Below are 24,841 nucleotides of genomic sequence, written 5' to 3'. Positions count from 1 at the left end.
CTGGAGAAAAGCCACACACACACACACACACACACATAAGGAAACAACTCAAAACAACAGCATTTGACTTCCCTCCACTGTTTGATCTAATCTGACTAACTTTACAACTTCCCTGTAGCACAAACACCGTGTTTTTCATCTTATTGCCTCAAAACATCACAATTCCCTACACATTTGGCATCCAAACAAATAAACTTGTTGATCACAGCTATCATTGACTTTGACTGGTTTATTCAACTAAAAATGTGAAATGAACGAGTAAGGAAATTTAATGTTCATCTTTATTATGGAAAACATTCCCATGCATGCAGACACGGCATAACTATGAGCACATCCACTAAACTGAATGTAAGTTTGTGTTAAAAATATAAGAGCAGTAGCAACACATCTGTCAGATTAGACCTTTTCATTAGTGTCCCATGATTCCCTGCTACTCAGCAGCAAATTTTTGATTGCACACCAAAAATTGTCAAAATTGTGTCAGCTTTGAACGTTCATGTACAGAAACTCTGCACGGAGACATATTGCATTGATCCTGCCACCGTCTCTAACTGTTTACACTCATTCATGCTCAACCTTCCTCTTCCCTCCCCCACATCACCGTGCCGACTCGTCCTCACACCTATTTTCTGCTTTCAGAGCTATGTGCAGTAGCTTGAAGTCTTAATGCACCTATTTTCTTTTCTTTCTTTTTTTTGCACACCTGGTACATATTAAAATGAAGAGAGGCAACTTGCTTCGCCCCCCTATATGCTCTGCAATCAGCATACATTTCATCAAGGGAGAGACAGAGCAAGAGAGAGTGAGACTCCAATGCTGAAAAAGAATACTTTCTATTTCAGTGTCTTGTTGCTATACAACAGCATCACAAATGAGGCTGCATGGAAAGTTAAAGCTGGAGTTACATCAGTCAAATACACCTTTAGAGGCACTTTGAAGTCAGCATACAAATAATTCATGCTGTTTAATTTGCTTATATTTTTTAAAATCTGCAGAAACATGCTATGATCAAGCTGGATGTTTTGTTTTCTAAGAGATGTAGGATAATGTGTGCACGTAATGCAAAGTTTGAGCTTCACACTTGAACCTCGCCGTGCCCGATTCTGGCAGCGTGATTTGCTGACTCCGTCACACACTCCTCACAGTGTTCCTGCCCACTCACGAAACCTACACCGTGCCAGGACACAGGTTCAAGTGCAGAATGGGAATGGAAGAGGATCCGTTCTCCCCATTAAAAGTCAATGACCCATCAAAATGAATTTGAAGCTGTGAGTTTAATGCTAAAGTTGCATAATGTTGCTTTAATATTAGATCGTTAGCCGGTAAACTGGTACACCAGGATAAAGCCTTGAATGCTAATCAGCTGTTCTGATGTCCTCTGCTACATAAGCGTACCGGTTTTAAAGGAGCAGGTCAGCTTCTTTTTTTGTAAACAACATCACTCTTGTGTCTCTCCAAACGGCAACTTAGCTTAGCTTAGCATACAAACTGGAAACAAGTTGCGCTTTTCCACTATTTTACACTTTCCTCTACATGGTTTAGGTCATTTTCCATTACTATAGTACCGCCTCAATGTGGGCAGAGTCGTCATACCGCGGCTTGTGCAAAAATGCCGCGACGTCATTTTAACTGAATCATTAGAATCAGTTAATAAAGATTCATTCACAGAAACGTAAAGTACTTCCTGCAAGGCCCGAGAGCGGACTCCTGTGTTAAATATTAAGATTTTAGAAATGTCCTTGCTAAATGTTGGGGATTAACGCAAGATTTGGGGATTTCTTACGTCTTTTTAAATGATCGTCAGTTCCGCATTGTTCAGTTTGATTCCTGTGTCGGGCGTCGTGTTCATGACTCTTCCAGTGACAACACCCTCAGACCAATCAGTGGCCGGCAGACTGTTGACGTCACATTTTAGCATAGGCTCAACATTGAAACCTCGCCAGAGCAGGTACTAAAAAAGTAGCGGGTACTATTGCTAATGGAAAAGCAAAAAAAAAGTTGAGTTGAGCTGTGCTGTGCCGTGCCGAGTCGTGCTACATTGTGGAAAAGTGGAAAAGGTTAACCAAATCTACCAAACGGCAAAGCATGTGCTGTTGTCACCACAACAGTGTAAAGTAAATGAGAGGTTTGTCTGAGAACTCAACGTTATTCATTCCAACACTCAGCTTGATCTCTTACGTGACCTGGCAGCTTAGAAAGAGGATAATTGCAGCTTGTCGATTCTCTGTAGAACGGATTTGAACAAGTCTGAGGCTAAGGGTTAATGATTCATGCGAGCTACATATCATTTAAAACCAATTTAACATTCTGAAATGTGAGCGGACGGCATTAGGCGGCGGAGACAAAAGTCGAAATTGATTAATATTCAAGGCATTCAAAAGCTGTCAGCACACAGCGGGACTGATGAAAGCATCAATGACTTCTCTACAGTATAGTGAAGGGTGTAACTGTCTCCACCGACACCGACAACGCCGAGTATATGGTCCACAGATTCCCTCTAAAGCCCACCCACTGCTATCTGACACTTCCATCTTATTGCAATTCCTCTTGAAATCCAGGTGATATGGATTCCGGCCACACGGCTCACGTCCATCATCACATGTGACCAGCTTATAGATACTCACCATATTAGAACTGGAGCGCACACAGTCAGAGTTTTCACGTCGCATATGGATGTGAGTATGTGTGCAAAATACATTCACCACAGGTTCCAATCAAAGTAAATACCTTATCAAGGATAATTGGAGGCACCTCAGCTATAATTAAAATACAAAAGGTCTCACAGCGTATTTACTTTTTACATTTTTTTTTATATTTAGTGTAAGTTAAGCAGGAGGAAAATTAACTCAAACAAATTTAGCAGAAGAATAAAAAAAGTGGAAAAAGTAAGTCTGAATACTTTGTGGATGCACTGGTGTTAAAACCTTTGAGACAATATAAAGAGAAATATGCTAATGCCCAATTCCCAAAGCATCGGCATACTTTTTTTCTTTTCTTTTTTTTTTTTATCGCAGTGCTTTGCCCAGTAAAGGCCTTTAAATAAGATGCAGATAGCTTTGGGAATGATGAATGATGAGAATGAAGCTGAAAGCTGAACTCAAATGAGTTTGTACTTTCAAGCTTAGGGGAAAAAAAATCTATTGCATATTATGCTTCCCGCAAGTGGCTTATTTGCGCACATAAAAGCTAAGTGTTTTCAAATTTAACAGACTTATGAACTTTTGTGTGTAACCCATACGGTGTTAATCACATTGACATATTGAGAAATGTATGCAAAAATGCATTGAATATGCTGTTTATGTTCCGTTCACTCGGGGAGAAAGAAAGACGCCGTGGGCACACGGAGGAATCGTAAACTTTTAAGTAGCTATAGGGAACACTTGCCTGTTTACACATCCAGCATTTGTGGAACATTATCATTCATTTGAAGCTGTAAGTGTGTTTACCTGATGAATGCGAGTCCAATATTTTCTCTCTTAGCCCCCACTTTAAGTCTCGAGGGAAATATTTCGCTTTTTCAGCAACTCAGTGCTCCACTATGCCCCTTTAACTGTTTCTGTCTGGGCAGGTATTTTCCTGTGAAAATAGCTTAAGGCTGCAGACGAAACTAAAAGTCTGTGGCAGCGAGTGTGATACAAGACCTTACTGAGACACACACACAAAAAACACAACTATGACGAACCGTAAAACTGATGATAAAACTTTCAAAGCAGTATGATTCTGTTAATTGTGGTATCAAATTTCCTCACATCTCACAAATCGGAAGTAGAAGATGCAAACCAAGTAAAGGCTATGTGTAAAGTAACAATAATAGTGCAGAAGTCACAAATTGAGACCGTTTTACTTTTCTTTTCCTTCATAAAAAACGAACTGTGACATATTTCCAAATTTCACGAATTAAAGCCATTTTCTAAACATTTTGAGTACTTTCTGCTCAGGTGTGTTTATATAGTTGGTTAAATTTTTTTTTTTTTTCATCAGATTGTCTAGGTTGTGCTGAAAAAAAGGATATAAGACACTTTATGTTGCACATTCTTGTAGCCTCTGTATTTACTGTATACGTTGAAACATAATGGGAAAAAAAGCAGCCTCTGTGTTCTAAGGGTTAAATAAAACAATAAGATGGTGGACAGCAATTCTGAAGTATTTGAATATGCTAAACCTGCGTTTAAGCAATAACATCTTTATTAATATAATAATTAATCTTTTTATCTCTCTGTAGCCCCGACTCTGCAGGTTGTATTTTTCTTGTTTTTATTACGAGTGACCCCGCTCAAATTCACATATGGTTTTTATGGTTTTTTTAAGTGGGGCTTTTTTTAATTGTTTGAATCCATCAGTGTGAACGACTATTTCACGTGTGATTAAAAAAACAAAAAACAGAAGCAATCCATGTATTTATGATCATGTATTGTTTTTTTTTTGACCTCATTAAAACGAAAGCATGAACCATCATCTTAAGTCTGTTTGACCCTGACATATATACCTAGCACAACATATAGAGCAGGCGGCACCTCCTCACGTCCCACCTAATTAAGTGGGTTTCTTTTCAATCCCTCTGCAGCTCCACTCTGACTTGGCCGGGCACAAGAACAAGATGCTTTGCTAACCCTGGCCCATGAAGATGTTAATGTTTATGGGCATATCAATTTTCGCTTCCGGGCTTTTTGCACCCTACGTCCTACTTTTAATTACAAAGGCTAATTAAAAGTACCTTGTAATAAAGTCTGTGTTGGTTTCCCCCCCGAGGGCGGAGTACAGTACTTTGTGTCATTTTGAATCATTAATCGCGAATATGCTGAAGGATGACAAAAACCTGAGAAGCTGTAAATGAAACTTTTCACTCCACTTGTTTTCATCGTGTCAGGGGCTAATAAGTGCTAACAGAAGGTGGGTGGAGGGGGGCGTGATTTTCAGCATCAAGTCATTTCATGCCCCCGTAATAAATGACAGAGCATATAACATTTATGATCTTGTCGACACCTTGTTGTAGACAAGTTAAAGGATAAAACACGGTGGAGACTTTAATCAGTTCTGTCTCTGTCACAGCAGGGGACAAAGTCAGTTTTTGTGCTACATGTGAGTTTACATTTCATACTATGCAGAGATATGACAACAGGCTGTGAATCTTTACGCGCGATTCCTTCCTTCCTGCCTTCCTTCCTTTTCATCTTTTGTTTTGGTGTGTGTGTGTGTGTTTGATAAGGGTTGACAGTTTTCTGCTGTATGAATGTCAGAACAGCCCGAAGCTGCATTGGCTCACAGATAAAATGCATGGAAGATCCAAGTCTGTTCTATTTTCCCTCCACATACATTACGATATACACTGTGTACGTGCATGTATGCTATGTCACTGCATATTAGTGCAATATCTCTGTCACTGGGTGGAAGCGGCATGTTTTCATGTTTTATTGCGTAATAATAACTGCTTTTATGTTCACGTTGACCAGTTTTTTTCCTGCTCGTGTTTTCCTCGTCGATCATCTGACCACCGCTGAGCACTTTGGAGATTAAGCTTGAGCAGGACTAACAACCTCGAGGACAAAGAAAAAGGGCATGTGTTTTCATGTTTGTGTTTGTCACCCGTCAAGCCCAAATATGTATTATTAGGACAGAATTAGCGGCACAAAAATGTCAATACTGTATATGACAGCCAAACAAAGAGGGGGAGAAACTGAATAATATCCCAAGGGGAGACAACAACACTCCTGAGTGTTGGTGCTGTATATAACAGAATCTGCGCACATTCTGTATTTATAGTTTTGCATGTCGTGTAAAATGTATAGTTTTATCTGGGATCCAAAGCAAAAATAAAAACACAGCTGTATGCCAGACAACAATGCATGATAAAGATAATTTCTACTCAGGTGGTGCAGTTAAAATAGTGTGTGTGTGTGTGTGTATCTGCCGTTTCTGTGGGGCACAGTGATAAGGAGCAAACACAGATAACGGACCGCAGCGGAGCCGCAGGATGTCACTTCCACTGCTAACGCTGCACTTTCCCCAACAAGTTTAGCAATGCGCCTCAAAGGTGTGTGTGATAGTGTCTGTGTGTGTTCACACTGGTTTTGATTCGATCACACATGGGGGCACAACTGATATCAGTATTTGCAGAATTTAATATCACATGTCGTGCTTTGCTAACCCAAAATGAATTACTGCACAAGGTTGTTGTTATTTATATATATATATTAAAAAAAAGGACAACTTATGCGTCAGAATTACCGTGAAATTAGTTTATCTCTGTGAAATGGTTAGTTTATCGATGCCAGAATGTTATTGTATTTCCCTTTTGGAAAAAAGTGTAAAACACGTTGACATGCGATGTACCTTGGCTTTGCTCTTTCTGTGCTGAGTTACATGTTCTCCCCATGTGTGCATTGTAGCAGTGAGTCAAAATATCCTTTCGGTGATTTATCATCATCCCTCCTCCTGCAATACAGGAATCAGTACACCAGGGCAAATATCTATATTTTAATTAACAAATGAAGGTCCTCTAAAGTAAACAGTCCCTGACAGTTTCACCAGTTTGAGGAAGAGGGAGTATACAGCAGGATAATGGTGGAGAAAGCTATGCCCCATCCACATGCAATACATAGACTTTATACTCTATGTTGTGAATAAATAGAGAATATCCTTCAGTTAGAAATTCTTCAGTTAGACAGATATCGTGATGTATGATTGTCTCGCAATATATTGATAATCACAGAATTGTAGTATCGTGATATTACATGATACTACAGTCCAGAGACATGCAGATTATAGACAATTTCATTGTATACAAACATTCCAAGCCTAGTGAGAATGCATGCACAGTTTGGGGTCAGAAAAATAACACATACACATACGAAAAACTTAAAATGTGCGGAAAGATCCCCTCGCGGGTCCTCTCCCTGGCCGCTAGTGGACTGTGCGCCATGGAGGTGGGATCGCGGAGGGGCCGGGCACACCGCACTTCATTGTATCTTAAAAAATAGTCTTTGTATTACCAGCTTGTGCATTTGAAAATGTATTGTAGTTTGAGGATGCTCATGAATTTATTTCTCAATGGTTTGTTGTGGTTTGTTGTGTGCCGTGATTTCATAGCGCTGTCCATGGGTGATGAAATGATCCTCGGTGTCAGTGTCAGCAGCGTCGCTGGGCGACCTCATTTTATATTTCCAGATGTTGGCTTTGATGAGGTTTGCACTGAGTATGTTTATTTAATTTCAACTATGTAGCCAGTCTCCAGTTTTATGAAGTTAATGTTGAGAATGTATCTTGTTGCGGGGAATGTTATTGATGTTATGGTCTATTTGTTTACATCCTTGTCATTGTTAATTAAAGAACTGCAGTTGTTTAACGCTTTCAATTCATCGTACTGTTGCTTTTTTTCCACGATTATTTATTTTCTCGGCAATGGTAAAGGCCCAGCTGTAGTGCTCACGGTTCGCCACTGGATTAGAGTGATAGAACTTTTCAGACATGAACTTGAGGGAAAATCGGTACCCAAACATTTACCTAAGTTTGTTGTCCACACATGACAAACACATTAAGACTCTCTCTGCGTTCACAACAGTAGGAGAATATCAGTAACATTCAGGGCAACCGAAACCTGCCCACTCGCTTTCTGTGATTTATCCAGAGCTTTTCCTGGACATGAGCTCACTCCATTATTATTATTATTATTATTTGCTCCAACACTCCCTGCAAGCCTCAATGGATAATGGATGGATTGATCCATTCTGGTTCCTTCACAAGCTAACAGGGACAGAAAGAATTGACAAAAAAAAACAAAAAAAAAACAAGGAGCAGGGACAAATGAATAGAGTTCCTTAAACTTTAATGGATGATTAATGATATTGATTCAGTCTCGTTACAAATACAGGACTAATAGCTTGGCTTAAGTAGAGAAAGTGATGGACGGCAGCGTTAACAGCCAAAGCTAACTCCCATGTACAACCCTTGCATTAAGACTTACTCAGCATCTCAATCCATCATCAAGTCATGACCCACAAAATATATGCAGACTTTGCCTCGCGAGGATTTCAAGAAATTCTCTACCATGAAAGACCTTGAGCAAACAGACAATCCCTCCCTTTCAACTCAAAAAGTCCACAGTCAGGATATTCTTGACTGAGCCACATGGATCAGAAATGTATGAAATTCCCTGCTGTGCTGTTCTCCAATTACTGCCACTGATGTTTACCCCTGAATTGCCCCCACAGTCTCACAGCACGCACTCTTGGTCTCGATCCCACACAACTGCTGCCTATAGCTCTCCAAACGGGGGCGTGACTCAGCAACACAACTCCAGGGGAACTGCCACTCTCATGCTCCATTAGTCCTTGTGTCCCTAGTGGATGAAGAAAAATGTATTCACCGCTGGGACGGCGCTGCCACAGACGTCTAAACAGCATCCATCCATCCTTTCGGTCCCCGTTGATTCGAATGACCTCATGAGTGGAAGTGGTTAAAGTTGAAAGGAAGTTTATAATCACAGCGTTCGAAATGAAGGGGGTTGACGTATGTTTTGCACTGAAAGATGGAGCTCAGATCATTGCAGTGCAGAGATGAGTGGTTTGATAGGTTTGTATGTTCTTCTCTTGTGTGCATAGGTTTTCCCTGGATTCTCCTGAGTCCAAAAACATGCAGATTCGGGCAAATTGGACACTCCAAATTGACCGTGAGAGCGGATGGTTGTTTGTCTCCATCCTCCATGTGGCCCTGTGATGGACTGGCGAGCTGTAGATCACCCCCAACCCCCCCGCAACTCTCATGTGGAGAATAAAGCGGTAGAAAATGGACGGTTGGACACCCAGATAATGTGCGTTCCGTCGGTCTCAAGCTGAGTTAGCTCTGCATTAACCCCACAGTTGCCACCCCGGGCACTGACCTGGAAATAACAGAAGAAGTTAATACACGGGAGAAGAGAGCTGCGAGAAAACTCATGTGATTTTTTTTACACTGAAAAGGAGCTTGAGTTTATGCTTAATAATCAAATATCTGCCTCTAAACATGCTAAACTGGAAACCGCTACTAACAAGCTGAAAAGGGAGCATATCGCCACCTAGTGTAGTGGAGGCAGACACACTTCATTCAATAAATCAATTCCCTGCTGTAGTAGACGTCAATGGAAACATATAAAGTAACTTTCTGACAAAGTTTCAGATGATATACTGCAGGAGGTGCTATGGCTGCCATATGTAGAAAAAGCCACACAGAGCAGGTGCATTTGCCGTAAGTAAATCCAGAGGGAAATCAAGGATTTGTCTCTGTCAGACAGCCCGACCCCGTGGCTCTAAATGGGATGAATCACAGAGCAAATGCTCAGGTCACTGCTGCAGTATTGATTACCAATGGAATATGTCTGATTCTCTTTCACCGAGACACGCACACAGCTAAATTAGGTGCTCTTGGTTTGAACTCATTAGTTGTAAACGTTCATGCACAAGTTATAATAAGTACTGTACGTGGCGACTGCTTGAAGCCCCTTTTTTTTCCGCGTGTCTGTGGAAGTGTGTTTTGATGTGGGTGTTTGTTGAGCATACAGTATCATTCATTGCTGAGGCATTAAATCTGAGAGCTTCGTGGGGTATTTATTGAAGTCCTGACCCCGTCCTCCTCTCATTAACTTGATTCATGGATTCAATAAGTGGGGCACAGGCGGCAGGTGTGCATGTCGGCGGGAGCGCGGGGCTCACAGGCATCCATCACGCTGATCAGGTACAGTATCTTCAGCCGCCTTCCTCGTGCAGCAGCACTCACAAAAGACCACTGCAGATGTTCCTGGCTCACAGCCCAGCCTGACCTAAGGCTAGGCTGTACACGCACACACACACACAACACTGCAGACACGGACACTTTCATCCAGCCAAAGTTCCATAGGTTCAAATGAACGTTGGTCGTGGGTCAAATGTCAAATAAGGTTAAACTGTCTGCTGGAGAGCAATCATTCATGCCGTGCTGGACGTTACAAATCTGATGCAAGGGCCTAACAACTAAAATAGAATCTGCTGAGTGGGTTTTCACTCTCCGGTAAACTGATGCCAAAGGGTTTTTGGTGAGGCTATAAAAGGTTAGCGCACGCCTCGTATACAGCACACATGAGCAACTAGCAGTCAAAAGTTAAAAGCCAATCTGGGCCCTGATGAGGCAAGTTCGACATACCCAGGATATTTTTTTTATTACCAGGCTTTATTAAACCTAAGGCTTTCAGACATGAGGAGCAGCAACACAAATAAAGCGTGCAAAACTGCAAACGTTTGGAGGTGAACTTTAATGTGTCATAGTGAGCACAAATTGATTTAGTGGATAACTAATTAAAAAGAGATTGTGTCTAAAGCCTGTCCCACACAAGAGGATTTTCAAATCTAGAATAGATTTAAAAAACGTGGGAGACCACGGACGCAACAAACTTTGTAACTGATTTTCAGTGTTTTAATCCTGAGAAAGCAGCTGTTGTGTGTGTGTCTGTGCGGAGAAACGCACAAATCTGTGGATGAAACCAAGGCTGAATCCACTTGGCTTGTACAAGTTACGGTTCCAAACAAAAGTACGGAACATCCGTTTCCAGGTCAAGTCGCTGTCATTGGTTATTGCATGGTTCTATGATAAAACAGCGTCTGTTCCCTCACACTATACAGGATGATTTGGCCAGAAAATCAGCCTAAAATTGAAAGCGCTCCTGATTGTCGGAAGTGCCAGATTGAGACTGAAATCCGGCCACTTATCCTCTAGTGTGCATGGGGCAGGCTTTAAGGAAAAGAATAAATGATTACATGATTTGATGTTCCTTTTACTCAAATACTCAAACACTCCCAATAGGATGAAGAGAAAATTGCTTGGTTATACAACCAGTTGAGGATATTTATTTCAGTTTGAAGAACTGCTGCTCCTTCACATCTGTGTATTCCATGGAATCATTGTCTGATAGTTGTGTAATCTTCAGTTTTTCAGCTGCCAGCTTTGTAAAAACAAACTTTTAAGCATAAAACAGGCTCACTTTGATATTTTCTCAGTGCAACACACCACGGCTTTGGTGCTTTAGTCCTCTTCTATAGTGTAGGATGATTTTAGTAAACAAAAGCACAATGAAATGGCTTTGACATTGCTTGTAGCCGACAGGAGTAAAGTGCATTGCAGAAGACAGGAAGGGTTCCTCCTACACAGGAGTACACTCTCGCTGAGGCACTGGCCCTCTGCAATAATGAGGGTCAAATAAAAAATGTCGTATCAAAAATTGTACCAGAAAAATAGTCAGACAAAGCCAACAGGGTTTGAACACTCCGGCACTCAGAGAAGCAAACATTTGTTATGGCTGTGATGTGACGGATAAGAAAATTATTGAAATAAAGTATGTTCTGCCAGCAACTCGTACTATACAGATTAAAAAAAATTTAATTTTAAACTGCATCTGAAGAATTAAATGATGCATTCGTATCTGAACCTCTGATGTTTCCATGCACCGAATGAATGACTGAAAGCTGTTTTCTGGCTCATTAGCTTTTTCAAAATGAAACATCTTGCAGGTTCATAGTTCTAAATCGAATCAAATCCCAAGGTTGATACAAGATTAATGTTATGCAACAAAAAAAATAAGAAAGAATGAAAGAAATCACTAAATTCCCGTAAAGATGAGTCTCACTATTTCACCCAAGCAATTTTCCAACCTCAATATTATTTGAAGAAAGGATTTTAAGACAACTAAAGGATCACAGAAAGTGTGATAATCCACTCAGACAGCATTGTCAAAGAAGTGAAGAGGTGGTTTTGATGAAAATGCTTCTAAAATAGTGAATTTTGAGAGAAATGACTTTGCTGAAAAAGAAAAGATGACAAATGGCTGGTACTTATTATTCATTTTTAACTATTAGTAGTTGCTTTTATTTAAAAATAAAGCTACATTCGGGAGGAGGCCCACTCAAAAAAGTTTATGTATATGTGTCATGCAAGAAATTATGTAACAAGATGTGTAATACTGTATGTCTGCAAATATCTGAAAAAGAACAAAGAACTGATGTTACATAATTATTCAGTGGTGCACTTACTGTACATTAGCCATGTGTTTCCAACACTTTTTGAATTCATGGACGTACATATTTATTTTCAAGATAACGTCACTGCTTTAGCTTCAGAAATTGCATACTGTGCATTTAAAATGCTTCAAATACATACACAACAGTTGATTTTAGGCAATTTCTCCACCTTTGAAACTCACTGCTAATATCGACATGTGGTTTATTGTTAGACTCCCTTTATTATATATATATTATATTATATATTATATATATACAGTATGTACATATATACAGTATATATATATAAATATAGATTTATTTCTCTGTTTACAATATTTATTTTGCATCATAAATGTGTTTATATTGTGCAATACACATTGTTCCGTAGCAAAACACTGCTTTTACATCTGAGACATCTTTATGAATATCTTACTTGCGATATCATGATGGAATATTGTGTTATAATTTTAAGGTCATATTTCTCTCCCGCTGCTGAACAGTTGTTTTTTCTCACTTTTTTTCTCCTCTTGACCAGACTATAGACGCTCATTGGCCCCCCGGGTAATTTCAGTTTGACACCCCTGACCTAAATCAACAAAATCTAAGTTTCTATCTAAAACTGTTAGAACACCCTCTCTCTTTCTCCCCACACTGCTTTGTGATTGGTCAAATAACCTAAAGTAGTTGCAGAAGTGTCATTCTTGTTCTAACATCACTTAATAGACTTTATTCTAAAAGGTCGGGATCTTCTTAAGGTTATCTAAAAGTGAGAGATCCCAAAGCCCGACCAATTAATCTCATCTGCAACTTTTCATTATGAATGATCTCCTTCAGCTTACCGTCGCTGATCTCCTTGATGGCAGCAGTTTAATTTCAGCTGAGCTGTGTTTGCTGCTCCGGTTCGGCATGCTAGCCAGGTGGCCGGCGAGCTTTGCTGCTACAGCTCTATTGTGTTTACAGTGCAGCTTAATGGCTTACGCGGCCGCCCCCCCAAGAACTGCCGAGCATCAAATGTCAAACGCGAGGAGCAAAAGTTTCTCTGGATCCTCGTCTTTCGAGGCACGTTGAGTCCACTCTAAGGTCAAGTTTATTCACAGTGGAAGGAACAGTCACATCACAGCAGCAAACCGGTCTTACAAAGGAAAGTCTTTCTCCTTAGCCCTCTTACGGATGATGGAAACCCAGGTTGGTGAGGCTCATTTACCCTTGGACTGCTGCTGTCACTGCAGGTTATAGTCAGTTCTCTGCCACAGGCTCTCAGCGCTGCTTAGGAAGGGCTGCCGACAGGAAAACCCAGTGGTGTCTTCAGACACACACACACACCCCAAACACCTACTGGAACAGAAGCTTACGGCATAAAAACACAATTAAGGGAAGTGCACTTTCCCTAGTGTCCTCTGAGCATTCTTTCTCTCTCTCTCAGTCTCAGTCTCCCTGCTTGTCCATGCTAGTATTCCTTGTCCAAACACTAAGATATCTTTCTGCTCAAAGCTCTGTGCACTCAGCAGAGCCGGCTCTTTTTACTCCCAGTTAGAGGTTAGGAGCAAAGTCATGCTCTTAACTCTGAGCTGCACCAGCCACCCTCACAGCGGACTCTGTGCATGTTACAGTGAGGGCAGTGAGGCATCTGTCAAATATGTGTTATTATGCAGCTTAAATGTCACCGGCTAAAGGCCACAACCAGAGAGTCAATATTGGATTTAGTTTTCAAAAATCTGGAAAATGTAAGTATTTTAATAAGTTCTATCAGTAATGTAACCGTGTATTGCCAATTATTCCCGAACTTTAGAAATGTTGTAGCCCATTTCAAATTCAGCAAAGCCTTGAATTATGTATTATTTATTTAAAAAACAACAACAGAAAATATTGCATATATTAAGAATGTATTTCTGGGTGAGAAATGTGAAAAAATGACATCATGGCTTGTGGCATATCTTGATTTCCACGTGTGGCGTCAAAGTTACAGGGAAAATAAATGAATAATTCCTTAAATGATGAAGACAATCTTATTAAAATCTGAATTGGCAAGACCAGATGCCAAAAGGAGGAGGCAGAAAGTGAGTGAGTGAGTGAGTGAGTGTGTTGAAATGCTATTAAAAGCAATTCTCACTTTACCGCAGAGCGCTGTGTGTAGCTGAGAGAATTTGCTTTGCATTTTGGTGTGAACACACGGTAACAGTTTTTTTTTTATTATTGCATCCAATTAAGGAGCTTAATATTGTTCACAATTACACTATTGTTCCCACCCTAAAACATCCCGAGCTGCATCTGAACAAAACAGCAGAAAGTGAGGAAAACGGCTTAGTTGAGGCCCACGACAACTGGCAGCCGTGAGTTCGGGTGCGATTCTCTGCGGCACGTGTCTGTTCAGGCAGGGCTGCTGTTGTCACCTTATCTGGAAGAAGTAATGGCAATATCCACTGCAGCGGCACATACGTGACTGACAGCCTCATGGCTGAAATGCCAATATCTGCAAAAATATGAACTTTACTCCGTGCTTGGAGAGAAAAGACATATGAAAAGGAGGTTTGGGGGAAAGCATGCGGGCACAGCAGTAGATGCACTGCCAGCTCTGGCTCAGTGTCAGATTCTCAGCTTCAGTCACTGAGACACCGTAGCCACACCACAATCTGACAGACTGTACTTGCTGGGTTCTCTGTGACGTAAAACATTTTTTTACAACCCTCGGTTGGCAGCTCTATTGTTGGACGGGTGATAAATCCAATGGAAATCACTGCTTTTATCTCTTCAGTATCATTCAATGTCAGGTAACATTTTTAGTATTTGATTTTTTCTTTTCTTTATTTACATCTTGATCAGCTTGTCAAACCATCAAAGTGCAAAACAGGTCACGTCACCGTAGAAGGCCTAACATATGTTAACACTAATTGATCTGACTGTGTTTAAAATGGATGAAGTCTCTGCGTCTGGGAAGTGAAGACGTTTTCTTACCAATTGTCTTATTCACCAGGTTCAGGTCATCAGCACAGCATGCCATCCATTTTGTAAATTACGAGTCAAAACTGTTAAAAAAAACATTTAATCAGACATTTCTTTTGTTGTTAGGTGTTGGCAACTGGACATTAATGCAGAATTTTACAATTTTAAGATGCCATTGCAAGTGCTTTACAGATTTCAAGGCCCACCAACACAAAAGGTATAAAACATAAAATCAATAAAAATAGAAGTAAAACAGTGAGATTCCCAATAGAACAGTGAAATGGTAGAAGTGTCCAGGTTCACTGTTTTTATCCTGAGGTGAAGGCCAAGGAGAACAGGTGGGTCTTTAAAAGCGATTTTATAATGTTCAGTGGTGAGGGCAGATTTAAGTTCCAATTTTGGCACATCTAAAAGCAGACTGTGATTAGACCTCAGAGCTCGGGATGGAGCTTGAAGACAAAGAAGTTCCTGAGAGGTAAGATGGTGCCAAACCATTAAGAACTTTAAAAAACAACAATAAAATTGTGCCCTTCATTCCCCAGGGTCGGGCTGCCTTTGGCCCCAGGTCGCACTTTGGAGCCCCACCAGTGTGCAGTAGGTGCCATTTTAATTTTTTCACAGTTGGTGCCCTATGTCATTTTTCGCCCCTGCAATTTCAAATGTCTGTGCACGCCACTGCTGTGCTGGACTTTGACTTGAATTAAGTTTGGAGATGTTTCTCCTCTCATGAGGGGCTTCTAAATTTCTGACTAACTGGTGGAAAAGTGTTTTTGATGAAATGTTTGTTTTTTTAAATTTGATTTTTTTTTTCACCGGTGAGTAGAACTGAAGAAGCCCCATCTCGGATGAGAGGTGAAATGTTTTCTATCTTAACTCAAGCAATCTAAAGAGGTTCATTCTGTCTACTTTGTCTACTATCAACAGGACAGCAGGGGGCGTCGCAATCTCCTGCTGTCTGACAAATCTGTATAAAACAGGAAGCAAGACACGTCACATGTAACATCACATGACTCTTCTGGAGAAGACCACAGGAAGTGGTCGAAAGCATGCCAAGGTAATTGAAAACAAACTTATTTTTATGAACTTATGAATGAAACCTAAGCTCAACTCAACTCAAACAAGTCCAGTACAGCGCAGACATGTGAAGCCCACATAAATAAATACAGTATTTTAATTGTCTGCCATCATGATATATTATGTTTTGTAAAATCCTGCATACAAGTGCTGTTAATTAACCAGAAATATCACCAGCAACACACAAACAAATTCTATAAAGCTGAAAAGTATCAGACTGTAGTTAAACTACAGAGTTTTCTGCACAGACCGCTGTAATTCATTATGTCAGTGTTAATGTAACACAGCGGCAGTGAACATCGCGTACACGCAAACCTTGTAATCGCTCTTTACGTACCACTTCTTTCTCTGTGCTTCACATTAATTAAAAAAAGCAAATTACAAACAGATTTTCAAATGACGGTGATGAATATATATGTGACAAGTAATGCAACATTTAAGGCTCACATGAATATTACATGGAAATGATATTGGGCGGGGGTATAGCTTTTAGACATTCGTGAGAATGTATAAGATTCAAAAATTTCTACTCGCATGATCAAAGATGGTGAGTGTGATATAGGGATTAAAATTTGATGTATTCGTCTGAAAGGGAGTGAGGAGCTGAAAGTCAAGCCGACACACACACACACTGTTAAGACTGTTTTAGTGTCAGAATGATGACGTGACTAAAAAATAATCCTGGTGTTTTCATTGACTGAAATATTTTGAATCAGGTCAGGTTTGCATGTCCATGTGAGTCCTAAGTGGGTTTGTCTGTGTTTCCACCCGGGTTTGCCCACGTCAAGGCCATGCCCACTTAGCATGCTTTCCAGGCTACCTGGGTACTAAGTGGGCATGGCCGTGGGCCCATGTGTGCAAACATGAGTGGAGCCACCATGGAAACCATGGACAAACCCACTTGGGATCCATGTTCAAAAATAACCCTTATTGGGCCCACATGCACGGGCTGGCTGGGAAAGTCTGAAACATAATCAGAAAGTGATGCCAATACAAAAGTGAAGAATCTGACATGAAGTCAGTTTGTCTTCAAGTCTAACAGGAAATGAGTCTACTTCGCAATATATGACTCAATCACAGTCGGCTTACAGTAGTTACTTTTTCTACATTAAATCAATTAATCATTTTCCTTTTTTATGTATTCATTGCATTCATTTGTGACACAAAACACCAGAGACACAACAGACACACAACACAATGAACCATAATTAAATGAATGATGTTGGTTGGATGCCACTTGGTCACAGATCAGAGGAAGTGCAGCAAAAGATAATATCAGGGTGCAATATTTATTTATAGTTTTCCACTCTGAATTGCCTTTTTAAGTATTCCTTGTTATTTATAAATAAGCTGTTATCGTTTAAATAATTTAAATTGCATGGGACGAGTTCTTTTCTTTCTTTCTTTTTCTTTTTTTAATCAGTGTGTACAAAGGTTGCCCTCTGACTTAAAGGCTACATTCCTCATCTCCGTAACTGTAACATAAATGTCTGGGTAACCATTATGGTTATTGATGGCCTTGATGAGGGTCATTATACATGCTGTGGGCAGCATATGCTCTTTCCGCGCTGCAGAAAAGTCCTGCGGGGTTTGAAGAACTCTTGGAAGGACACGTGTGGACCCCCTCCGCGCTCAGACCGAACCAATTACATGCCCCCGTTTTCGCAGCAATTGCAAGCGTGTGCAAACTCGGTCAATAAATCTGAATGCTGCTTAGGACCTTACATTGGTGTTAAAATCATTCAGCTGCAGTAGCCATGTTGTGGCTATAAATCGCCTGTATAATTACTGGGGTTAAGTTAAATTGAATCAAATCATGTGTTTTGCAGAGTGGAAGAACAGCAGAATGGATATGGATCGAACAGAGTTGCAGCTATATTGTATCTTGTGTGAGTTCTTTAAATCTGAACAAAGCAATTCAAATGTCTCTTAAAAGTAATTGATTATTGATTCCATTTCAGGGATAGTGCCACCAGAATATTAATTGAACCGACTGATCTATTCCAAATTTAATTTGATGTGATTTTCTTAGATTGATTACAGATTTTAAGAAGGAACAAGCCACTCTCCAGAATCATTTGTTGCACATAAACATTTCTGCTGTTTATGTGCAGCAGAAATCACACATACTGTACACTTGACCTCACACTGAACTGAACCGAAGTATTCACACATCTACAGACTAACAAATCATTGTGATCATGTTTTGACTGCTGCTTGTGATTTTGGCAGAAATTGGAAAGTAAGGTTGATGATAACCATTTTCTGGCAAATAATGTGATTACTCTCAAAAGACAGCATGTCCCCATGGTAGCCCAATAACAGTCAGTGTACAGTACATGCATGTTAAAAGTCCGATTTTAGTCAGACTAAGACAATAATTTGGTTTTCTTAATGTCATGTAAACAAGTTAATCCAACTGAAGCTAGTCTTAATTGGATTAACATGCGATTCATAGTCTGACTACTCCTGCATGTATACACTTAGTCGGACTGGAGTTGGACCACCTACGGAGGCGGAGTCAGACATACACGGCCAATAAATAGTTTTTCTCCTCCGCATGTATACTCTGAGCCGGCAAGTCGTCCGGACTTAGTCGGACGTGCATGTATGTTGCTTGAAAAGTCGCCTACATGCTCATATACAACCTGATAATATCGACAGAGATGTTTTTCCCAATATCAATTTTTTTTTTAGTGCCCTTGAAATTGCTTTGAGATTTGTGATGCCTCATCTCTCGCTGCTGAGAGTATACGAATTTCCGTCCAATCAAGCACTGCATCGAGTCTGTGTTTCCGAGGTCTCGCCCTCATCAGCAGCTCCTCGCCGTCATGTATTGGTTCAAACATAGGGAACATTCTCAGGAACATTAGCCTCAGTTTCCTTTTAATAAGGCAGCTGTACTGTAGGAGCCAGTGGTGGTGAGAAGTCCTCCACAACATTGGGCTGTTTTTTAGCATTTAGCCCAATGTTTAGCGATGTTGTCATGTAGCTGCAGTGCTACAGTGCTAAGACCCTCCCTCACAGCTCCTTTTAAATGGAAATAAGTAAAGTGACTTGTGTTTTTGCGAGTCATGTCATGAGGGCTTTAAAAATGCCAGAAATGAAAACAATGAAATGAACAATGGTGACAACCTCTTGGCCATTGTGACAAAAAAGGGGAGACCACACATAATCTGAACATAATTTAACGTATTTTAATTAAATTATAGTAATCAAGGGCCACACAGATGTATAGTGGTTAGCACTCTTGCCTTGCAGCGAGAAGACCCGGGTTCGAGCCCCGGTTGGAACAAGGGCCTTTCTGCATGGAGTTTGCATGTTCTCCCCGTGTGTGCGTGGGTTCTCTCCGGGTTCTCCTGCTTCCTCCCACAGTCCAAAAACATGCAATGTGGGGATTAGGTAAATTGGACACCCTAAAATTGACCATAGGTCTGAGTGTGTGAGTAATTGGTTGTTTGCCTCCATGTGTGTGTGGCCCTGCGATGGACTGGCGAACTGTCCAGGGTGTACCCCGCCTATCGCCCGATGTAGCTGAGATTGGCACAGCACCCCCCGCGACCCTCTGGTGGAGGATAAAGCGGTAGATGATGATGATGATGATGATGATGATGATGATAGTAATCAAATATTTAAACCAAAACAGGAACCAAAATGTCAGTCGGCAGGCCAGAGGAAGAGAGAGAGCATCTGTGGCAGGTCTGCTTAAATAGCCTCTTGAGCTGTTTGCAGGTGTACTGCATCACTCACTCAGCCACAGCTCCACCCACCTGAAAGACAAGGCAGAAACAGCCCACAAGGGCAGCAAACATGACCAGCCCTGAATCCGTCACACCATGAATTCAGCTTGTATAAAGAGAATTGTCATTTTAAATCCCGCAACAAATCAAGGGCTGGGATCGCCTCTGAGCAAGGCACACATTCCCATTGCTCCCTGGCTTGTGTGTGTTCACTACTGGTGTGTAAACATGGATGGGTTTTGGATGGCTATTCTAATATCCTACACCTACAGGTGAAAGTTAAGACTAAGAAATAAGTCTCTTGTTTGAAAATAGTTTGAAACTATTCGGCAGTGTCACATTCAGAGTTTATTTTCCCCTGCCCAAATGCAGTTTTTATATGGTTTGCAGTAAAGTAAATTAGCAAAGTCTTTCTGGGAGACCAGAAACTAGAAAGTGTTAAAAATAAATCTATCAGAATACGTATTGACCCCACGGACCATTTTTTAATTAAATCTTGATTTGTATTTTTTATAACATTACATTTAAAAATGTGCTTGGCAAAATGTCATTATGCACACGCAGAGTATTTCATATGACATGCCACAAACCACAAGAAGTCATGAAGGCTGTCAGTCTCAGAGATAATGTGTCTATACTTTCACAGTTGTTGCTTTCCAAACACTTGTTATACTGAGCAAGGAAAGAGACACGGCAATTTCAAGCTACATTTATCACCGACTTTAGAAAAAAGAAAAAGCATGGAAAAAAAAAGCTGTAATGTTGTTAGAAGTGATCACAGTTTTAAGCAGGGATCCGCTGACGTGCCCCGAGCATATGTTGACTCATCGTTCGGAGCAATGCCTGCTGCCCTTGTGACTCAGTCGTCAGAGGGGAGCAATGCACTGCAGCCTAATGGAGAGTGCTAGACTGAGGATTCAAATAGGTACTGCGTTCGGAAGTCCAATAGGAAAGAGGAAAATGCAAAAGTGGTCCAAAGGCTTTGGGATAACATACTTTTCCACTGCCGGCAGCTGTTGTTTGAGTATACATTTATTCATAGGCCTCCTCGCAGTGGCATAGGCTTCATGAAAAAAACATTTTAAGGGGATTTAGTTCTCCTTTGTCTTAAATTTAAGTCCAGCAGCTTTTTTTTTTGCAACATAAAATCTGTCGGAACATGAGTTTATATCAAAAGAACAGAGACTGAATGTAGTGCTATTTAAAATCTATGATGAGGTGAAGGAAGTGTCTTTGGGGTTGTAAAGGCTGACAACAATGGGACGTTTTCACGGCACAGACCTGGCACGGCTCGATTTGGCACGGCACAACTCTGCAGGTTTTCTTTTTGCATTTCCATTAGCGATAGTTCCTGGTACCTGGTCCTTTTGTTTTGAACCTGCTCTGGAGAGATTCCAAGCGAGCAGAGCTGTTAATATACGTGACAACAACAGACTGCTGACTGCACTGATTGGCCAGAGAGTGTCGTCACTGGAAGATTCATGAGTGCGACGTCCGACACAGGAATCAAACCGCACAATGCCGAACATGCATTAATCGCATTAACCGCTCGTAACTAGAAAGTTGTTGATTCAATCCCAGGGCAAGCCAGAGGCTGGGGTACCCGTGGGCAAGTCACCCAATTCCTCAGGTGCAGAGAAGTGCTGCCCTGTGGTCCTGTGCCTGGCTCTAGTGTATGACAAGGATGGGTTAAATGCAGACAATAAAATGAACTCACTGGTGTCGATGTATTTTGGAAGTCCTACAATGTTATTTTTGCAAATCGAGTCTCAAAATGCCACACAACCTTAGGAAAACAATTTTTTCAACAAGTTTTGTCCACACCTATTTTTTGAAAACACCTCCCAGAGTAGGAAAATCCCAAAACGGCAGCCTTGCGTCTCCATGTATATAGCGAATACACTACTTTCTTTCCTCTGACCTCGGTTTATTCTTTCTCTCCGGCTTGATATTATATCTGTAACGTGTACAACATCCTCTCTTTTTTTTGGTGTAATGTTAAAGTGCAACTTACAGTCCTGGACTACAGTGTTTGGAGTCGTTTCAGGGGATTCCGTGTGGAGAGATTTCCCAAAATGATGCCACGTTCACGGGGGAACTTTTTGAAAACGTTTCCGTCTGAACTGGGCCTTAGTATCTAGGAGAACAGGAGACACACAGTGCCAAGGTGTCAAAACTAACACCCACACTGGCTTCCTGGCTGCTGAACCGGTCAATCAACACCACAGCTGCATCTGCAGCATCCAGCTACAGGTGGTGACATGTAAAGGTGTGAGAGCCTTGAGGTTGACACGGCATGCTCAATGTCTAAACTATAGAAACTATTCTACTTTTGTATTCCGTTCCCCTCAGGATCATTTTAAACATTTAAATACACTTTAATCTGTGAAATTGTTTGGTTTATTATTAAACGCCTGCGAAATAATTACATTCCTATCTGCGTTTCTCTTTTATGAATGAATGACATGTGTTTTATTTTTTCCCTGTAATTTCCTTTTATTCGCCTCTCAGTTTTACAGCCTTTGCTTTATTTCTTTCTATTTAGTATTTTCTAACTTAGTCAGCAGCATTTATTATAATACCATTGTTATTGTTATACGTTGTATCATTTTAGCATGATGACCTAAAATTATTTGTTTTATGTGGCACAGTCTAAGGTGAAAAGAAAGAATCTTCTAGAAGTAGTTTGTCAGCAGCTATTGTCAATTAAACTAAGCAAACAAAGAGAAAAATGGCATAGATACCTCGCTTTCTTATTGACTTTGATGCAATTAATGTTGCCCGTTGTTGGTTTATACACAAGCATTTTGTTTCCTTAATTGCAATATTGAGATATCAGAAATATTCAGTATTTTCCTGGGGAAAAAAGGACCTTCAACATCGAGGATTGTGCATAGTTTACACTTTAATTAAAGCTTTGAGTTGCCAAAATATGTATAAAAAGAGTATAAATATAAGTAATCATAATGGCATGTGTTCGCAGTCTGCATAATTTGTCAACACATCAGTGAAAACTGTTAGTGAAAGGAAAATATTTTTTTCATTTCAGAGCTGTTTATCAGCCTTCACCCAATAACACTTCTGAATACTTGACAAATTCTTCAAGGTGTTTCATATTTGAGTTACGTTTTTATCTGTTTCTTTTCATCCAATTTGATCCAAAAAAAAAGCTTCTTCTTTCTCTGTCCTAAGTTCATTCAAACCATAAATATCATATCAATCAGCTTAATTATGACCCTAAAACTGTCATGGAAATAAGAAACTGTATCTAAAATACATTTAAAGCCAGCGATAGTGTAATTTGACTAATGAATGTATCATATAATTTATTTAAACTTTATTTGTTATGCTCTCTCATTATATTGTATTATATTATATTATATTATATTATTTTATATTATATTAATGCAAAGAATGAACAAAGCAGAAAAAAAACACATTTTTGATTTAGTTATATTTAACTGCAGCCTTCTTGCACTTTTTTCCAACATGATAGTTAATTATGTTTTCACTGACGCTGCTTAGCAACGAAAAAATGTGAGCGCAGGACGTGAAAGATAAAGATAAGAAATGAAAGGGTAGAAGTTTATTTCTGAGAAGGTTATTTGTTTAAAAAGTGACATCAGAGTTTTCTATTCCTATCTGTAATAATTAATGTGTCAGTGACATTAACGACAGTAGGAAAACAAAAAAAAACATGTGACACGTGACAGAGAGACATGAATGAAGAGGTACAAGTTCAAAGTTTACTTGTGATTATCGAAACAAAACGGGTTAATTCGGGTCACTGCAGCTGTTGTCAATATCAGCCATCTCATGCTTTTAATGTTATGTTTGCTGTAGAAGCTTTTTACACTTTTATTTCCTTTAGTCTCTCTTTTCCCACCAATATAGGTGCTAATAACATCTTTTTGTATTAACAGTAATTAGCAACAGTACTGAAAAAGGGTCAAATACACCAGATTAAGTAGTGTGAGTGTAAGTTTAAGGTTTTCTGAGGAAGTTATTTATTATTTAAAAAAAACACACATGAGTGACAGTGTAGTTAATAATGGTCACCACAGCTGCTAATGTTTAGGGTTATACTCTTTAGGATCCCCAAGGGATAGCAATATTTGAGGTTATTAACGTTGTTGAAAACGGAGGGAAATTGGCACACAAATGAGCAAAAAAGTTATAACATAAGGTAAATACGTAAAAGTGGTGCAAAAATGGCTCAGTAGCGCTCCCCAAAGGTGAAACCCAGTTGGACAAAGCGGAAACTGAGTTGTACCAAACTTCACGAAACTTGGTGAAATCATGTAACAGCCCAAAACGAACCAAAAAATCTATTGAGACCATGGCCTCAATTCAACAGGAAGTCAGCTATTTTGAAAATGGCATCCATTTTGGTGATTTGCACATTTTGTGAATAAATGAAGTCGTCCTAGCACGTACCAATTAATATATTAATAATAATTTAATATATAATAAATAAATAGTAATAATTAATCGTACCAACATAAAAAAATGCATCAATTGTACCAGACACATCAAATATGAAAAGTGATTAAAAGGTCTTGCAGTTTCAAAAGGGTGTGGCCATGGTAACCATTGGAATTTTGGTGAATTTCCACCATTCGACAAGAAACTTTGCCGTACATTGACCGATTTGCTCGAAACGTCATTTGTGACACAAGAGACAGGACCTGAACATGTCTACGAAAAATAAACTTGACTCGACAGAATTTAGCCGCTATTTTGCTACCAAACAGGAAGTGGCCTGTAATGAGAGACCAGCAGCCAGAAAGCATCAGCACATAAAAACAGAGTCAAGGGCAGAGCGCCACCTGCTGGCAGGGGGGGCGGTGGCTGTGAGGGCTCGCGCACTGCTGCTTGCAGCTTTAATTCATGTTAAATTTTTGTCTAGAAATCTGAGTAACGTAATGCTGTAAGCGTACAACCCATACCAAAACATCAAATACTCTCATTGTTAAGGACAAATACAGTATCTAGTTTGAATTTTTCTCACTGACACTAAGCAATGGAAATGAAAAAGAAAAAAAAAACTTGTGAAATATGTCTTATAAAGAAATATAGAATAAAAAT

This window comes from Solea solea, chromosome 7 (genome assembly GCF_958295425.1).
Source record: "Solea solea chromosome 7, fSolSol10.1, whole genome shotgun sequence".
Classification (NCBI taxonomy): Eukaryota; Metazoa; Chordata; class Actinopteri; order Pleuronectiformes; family Soleidae; genus Solea; species Solea solea.
This window is presented reverse-complemented; position numbering follows the sequence as displayed.